This window comes from Camarhynchus parvulus, chromosome 17 (genome assembly GCF_901933205.1).
Source record: "Camarhynchus parvulus chromosome 17, STF_HiC, whole genome shotgun sequence".
NCBI classification, from domain to species: domain Eukaryota; kingdom Metazoa; phylum Chordata; class Aves; order Passeriformes; family Thraupidae; genus Camarhynchus; species Camarhynchus parvulus.
The window spans coordinates 1,599,547-1,605,549 of NC_044587.1; positions in this window are offsets into that span (position 1 = coordinate 1,599,547).

Here is a 6,003-nt window from a genome sequence, read left to right on the forward strand (position 1 = left end):
CCGAGGCACCGGTGAGCGGTCACCGCCCCGGTCACGGCACCGCGCGTCTGTCCCGGCGGGGCCCCGGTGCTGCCGGCGCGTCCTCCGTAGGGAGGCAGCAGAACACCGCCGATGGCAGCGCGGCGGCGGCGGCGGCAGGGCCGGGAGCCGCTGTGAGGCACTGGAAGGTGCTGGGAGGCGCGAAGCATCGTTGCTCCTTTGCTGCTCTGCCTTGGGCCGCCCCGCATCTCCCCTCCGGTCCCCTGAGCCCCTCATTCCCGTGTTTGGGGTGGTGCTGCCCCCGGAATTCGAAACGTGACTGGAACAGGAGAGCAGGACACAAGAACCTGTGGCGGGTCAGCACCCAAGATCCTTCCCCTCATAAAATCCTTCTCCCCATTTGCCCGAGGATGCTGGAGCCATGGGGACACCCCAGCCATGGGGACACCTGGTGCTGTGCCCCGTGAGACAAGGGGCAAAGGAGCAGCTCAGGGACACCACCCACTCGGAGCCCCATGCAGGGAGCAGAGCTGTGGGGCAGCCAGGCAGGGGCACCCCACAGCTCCCCACCCCAGGCCTGTCAGGACTGTGTCCCTCTGATCCAGGGGATCTGCATGGCTGTGGAGCATCTCCGGGCTGACCCATCCTTGTCCATCCCTGAGCAGCTTCTCTGTGGGATGTGGTTCAGTGGGGGAACATTGGCCGTGGGCTGCAGGGGATGGGCAGAGAGCACAGAAGCTGAACCCCACATTTCTCTGCTGTGAGGTTAAGAGGTGACCAGTGGCAAGTCCCTGTGGGGAAGGTCCCCAATAGCCACAGAAACAAGGGCACAGAAGATGCGGGTGGCTGGAGAGACCTCAGGGGACAGTGCTCAGGGCTATTTCCCTCTGCCTCAGGGGCTGTGGGGGCACAGGGCCAAGTGGGGCAGCCCGGGGGGCCAAACCCTCCCCGATGGCTGCACAGGGCTGGCGGCCCCTTTCCCAGCTCCGCCGGGCACAGCAGAGGAGGACCCGGCGTTTCCTCCGGCCCGGGGAGCTGACAGACAGTTTGGGGGGCTACAAATCAGAATTGAAAAGCCGGGGCTGGACAGGCTGTCTGGGAACTCGTAACCTGAGCCCCAGGAAAGGAGGACTCAGGAAAGCGCTTTCAGCAATCATATTCATCATCTTCAGCTCAGGCTCATTAGGCTCCGGAGCCCAGCCCCGCCACCGCCAACGCCTCCCGCACGCAGATAGAGCCGCCGGCTCAGACAAATAAATGCTTCCAGCTTCCCGGTGGATGCGGCAGGTCAGGGAGCATCTGATGCCAATTAGGCGCGGTGTAGGGTTCCCGGGCAGCCCCTGTGCCCCGGCCCTCCCGCCCGGACACCTCCCCTCCCGTGCGGGGTGGCCCCACGGGTCACCCTCTGCTGCCAGTGCCCGCAGCGACGGGGACAAGCGAGGGGAGAGCTCCAGCCTTCTGCCCCAGGGGAAGAACCGCCCTGTGCCCCGTGCTTTGGGCTCCTCCATCCCGGATCGGGGCCCGGCACTGGGACTGATCGTCCCAGCGCTTCAGAGCATGGTCGAAGGCCACCTGAGCATGCGGCTGTCCCCACCAGCTGTCACTGCTGCCACTCCCTCTCAGGCTGTCCCCACACACAACAGGCACTCTCCTCGCTGCTCCCCGGCCGGGTCCCAGCTGGTACAGCAGGTTTGGAGGCGTCCTGGCCGAGGGGCTGGCAGAGCCCCGAGCACTGGGCAGCCCTCACCAAGCAGGGGTAGCTGGCGCTGTGCATGGCCTGTGACAGCACGTGGGTGCCCCACACCCCTCTGTGCCTGCCGGGTGTGCGTCCCATGGGATCCCTGGGGCGGCTCACCCCCACCTCAGGCCCCGAGCAGAGGACAGCTTGGGGAGTCTTGCCAGATTCAGGTCCAAAATCACAATGGGACATGGAAACCCACGGGCAGGGCTGCGGAGGGTCCAGGTGCCCACCCCGAGGGGTGATGGCAGCCAGCACAGCCACGCAGCCTCGCCAGGCACGGTGGGGAAATGGGCACAGGTGGCTCTTGGGGACAGCTGCACGTTCCCAATTCTCCAGGCTCGGGCTGGCCTGGATGTCCTTAATTGCCCAAAGGTCGGTGTCCCCGAGCCCGGGGCCACGTGTCGGAGGGACTGCGGGCAGGAACCTGACACGGACAGGAGTCACTCGGGATCAACGCTGGGGGCCAGGAAATTACAACGGACACGAACCTAAACACGCTGCACGTCCCCCCAGGTAATCAGGGGCCGGGCCAGATTCCAGCTGACAGCTTAAATGCCCTAATTCCTCAGCCGCTGTGGCTTGAGGGGGTCCCGTGTGCCGTGGGCTTCTCCCAAACGGGCTCGGAGCTGGAGATTTGTCTGTAATTGGAGGCGTGTTGCATTCCCCTGAAAGTAGCCAGGTCCCGCTGGAGGGGGGCTGCGGGAAGGCAGCAATTTCCCTTATGGAATTATTTACCTGATTAGAGAGTTTATTTTATCAAAATTGCTTCAGAATGGGGCTGCTCAGTGTGTCCAGCACAGGGAGCTCCCCGGTGGGGCTGGCGGCCTGGAGACAGGTAATTTGTGTGGTTAATGGGACTAATCCACCAGGCAATTACACCAATAGATTTCACGGCTGCAAAGTGCTCTGTTCCCATTAATTAAAAATCTGTTAAGAAGATTAGCACGTAAAGGTATCAAAAGAAACCCACGAGTTTCTTTCCCCACAGGCCCCCCGAAGGCGAGTGTGGGAGTGCTGGATTGCTTGCATTAGCACAAAAATGATTCTTTTAAAGGTAAGGGCTTCACATCCAAAGTGACTGCTGACAGTTTACCCCGACTTCTCTACCAAGAGGTCCTTTATTTTTAATTACAGTTTTTTTAAAATTAGCCCTGATTGTTCGTGTGGAGTGTTAGCTTAAATATATTTGGAACGCGTGGTTCCCCTGTGTGTGGCAGCACAGGGTGAGGAGGGCGGCCCCTGGCCCAGCCCTGCTCCCCGTGTGCCCCCTCTGCTGGGCTGCTGCTCGGGATTGCTCCGAGGGGTCTGAACTCAGCATCCCGCTGAGATGGTCCCACCAGGGCAGGGATGGGCATGGCAGCATCACCATTGGCACCACCACATGTAGCACCAAACCCAGCTCTGCAGCAGGCACTGGGCTGCACGGGCACCTCCCCAGCGTGCCGGGGGCACCGACTCCAGCAGAGGCTTCTCCGTGGCTGGAGAGCTGTGCCACCACCGCTGCTCCCCAGGGACACCCCACGGACACCCCACTCCCAGCCCGGCTCTGCTCAGCCCCTCTCGCCACTCCTGCTCTTTGTCCACAGCCAGACACGAGCAAAACAAAACCAAATTCCCCAGCAGCTGAAGGTGCCATTTTTATGGCTGGGTTGAACGAGGAAGTATTTTTTGATCTGTTAAAAATCCTGAATATTATCTGACAGTTTATCTTGTTTCTCGGATCCGTGTCTTTGCAGCAACGCCAGCTCATTTACATGTGTATTGCGCCTGCCTCCACGGGTGCTGAGGTCAATTGAAACTCAAGAAAAGAGGAGAAATTTATGCAAAACTGTTGATTGCATTTGTATGTAATGAAATCATCCAATATTCATCTGACTATAGACTCTAATCTGAAAGGAGAAGTGAAGGACATAAGAGTCACTGGAAAGCAATAATGAGCTTCTGTAGTGATTAAAAAAGCACTTGAGCTTTCTGAAAATCCAGCCAGAAATCGTGTCTAATCAACACGGAATATAGGAGGCAGAGATTACATTGATACATTTTGCAAAGCTCACTGTTGAAAATGCATGCTCGCTGTAAACTCTGACATGCCATCCAGGCTGTGGATACAAATCCGGGCGGCACAATCAGCGCCCGCACGTCCCTGGCACAAAGCAATCTCCGTGTCTCTGCTCCGTGACTCACAAGGAGCGCAATCACTTCTATTTTCAAGAGCAATGTTGTTTTTTAACTATGTCGAGAGCTTCCAGCTTCCTTGGAGTTTTTCCTTCCCTGTGCCTCAGTTGCTCGTGTCCCTGTGGCTGCGGGGCTGGGCCAGAGCTGCCAGGAGCCTGGGGCCTGTGCTGCTGTGTCCAGCCTGGAGCACTGGAGCATCCTGGTGGAGCTGAGAGTGGCTTTGGGCAGCCTGGGAAGGGCACAGGGATGGGCACAGGTGTGTCCTGAGCAGGGATGGGCACAGGGATGGGCACAGGGATGTTGGGACTGTGACCCCCAGGGGACCCCCACCCCTCCAGGCCACAGCAGTGCCCCAGGCTGGCAGGGTCTGTTGGCAGAGGGGTCCCTGCCAGGGCAGCAGGCTGTGGGCAGCCCAGGGCACAGCAGGGAGTCCAGCCATGGCCCTCCCTCACCCTCTGCCCTGCCAAGGCCAAACCATTTGGGGCTGATGCGGCATCACTGACACCGACCCACATTGGAGCAGCCCAGCTGCGTTCTGGCCCGTGTCCCTTCCCCTCCTGGGTTCTTTGGCACAGCTGGAGCTCCTTTCCCACCCGCCAACAGCATCAGCTGCAGCTTCTTATCAGCTCTGGGTGCAATCCAGGCTGGAACCAAGTGAGAGGCTCCTGCTGGTGCCAGGGGAGGAGTGTTTGGAGCAGGCAGACCTCGTGCTGCAGCTCCTGATGTGGAGCAGCAGGTGATTTGTGCTGCAAAGGGAAAGTGGGACCTCTCCAGGGCCACCCTGTGAGCCAGCCAGTGGTGAGTGCCCATCCTCTCTTTCCTGGGGGGTTCTGTGTGACTGGGAGGTGCTGGGGCTGTGGGGTTTTTTTTCTGCTTGTCCCACAGGGAGCAGGATGGGGCGCAGCTGCCCAGGTTCATGTCCTGTCTGCCCTGCTTTGGTGGCACCAGAGCTGAGAGCAGTTTCTGTGGGCCCTGTGGCTGCTCCTGGCTGATGCAGGGCACAGGGGTGAGAGGGGGACACAGGGAAATGGGCTCCCCGAGCATGCAGGCACCTCCATCCCCAGCCCAGCACCAGGGCTGTTTTAGCACAGGTTTTATTCCTTGTGTAGTGGTAAATATTTGGGGAATTCCCATGTGCATGGCCTGCTGTAGCTCCACTGCCTGCCTCCACCAGCCCACTGCCACCGCCCCAGGGGCTTGGAGAAAGGGGAGAGGCTGGAGGAGAGGCTCTCCAGCAGCAGCAGCAGCAGATCTCCACCTGCCCTGGCTCTGTGGAGCTCCCAGCCCAGCTGCTGCTGCTCCTGGGCAGGTATCAGGGAAACCCTTCCAGCCCAGGCTGCTGTGGGGATGCTGAGGCTGCAACAATGGCAAAAAAAAAGCCCAGTTGATAAATGTCAGAAGAAATCCAGTAATGGCTGAAAGCAATTTCCCGAGCAGTGGAACCGCCCTGGGCTCACCATCTTCCTTTATTCATTTATCATGGTAAGGGCTTTGGCCAAAATACACAAAGCAGAGAAATTGTTGACATGTGGGGCCCTAGCAGAGCAAATCCTTCATCCTCCTCCCCCTCCCCGTGGCACACAAACTAACTTTTGGGGAGTTGTTTATTTAAGGAGTGCAGAGCACTTGGTGCTCTTTGAACCCAGATGCCTTGGGAGCAGGGCTGGGGCTGCCACCACCTTCCTGCTGCTGCCCTGGCAAGTACCTGCTCCCAGCGAGGAGCTGAGCTGTGTCAGGAGCTCAGGACCTGCTCTGCACCTCCTCCAAGCCCTCAGCTCTGCTGCCAGAGGCTCTCGGGCGTTTTGTAGATGGCTGGGGAGGCAGATGCTGCTTTTGGGAAGTTCCTGTGTTGGCTTTAGGTCCTCTCAGTCCTGGCTAAAGCAGCTGTGCTGACAGCACTGGTTCCAGGTCTCTCCCCACAGAGCCCCTGCCCACCCTGCTGCCCTGGCACGGGGCAAATGCCTGCTTTGGAACACGTGAGCCAAGGGAACACACCAACCAGGACCTGGCTGTTGTGAGGCTGCTGCTCCACACCTCATGTTGACTTTATTTCAAGCAGAAATAAATGCTGGAGTTTGCAGCAGGACAGGCAGGTTCCTCTCGTGGGG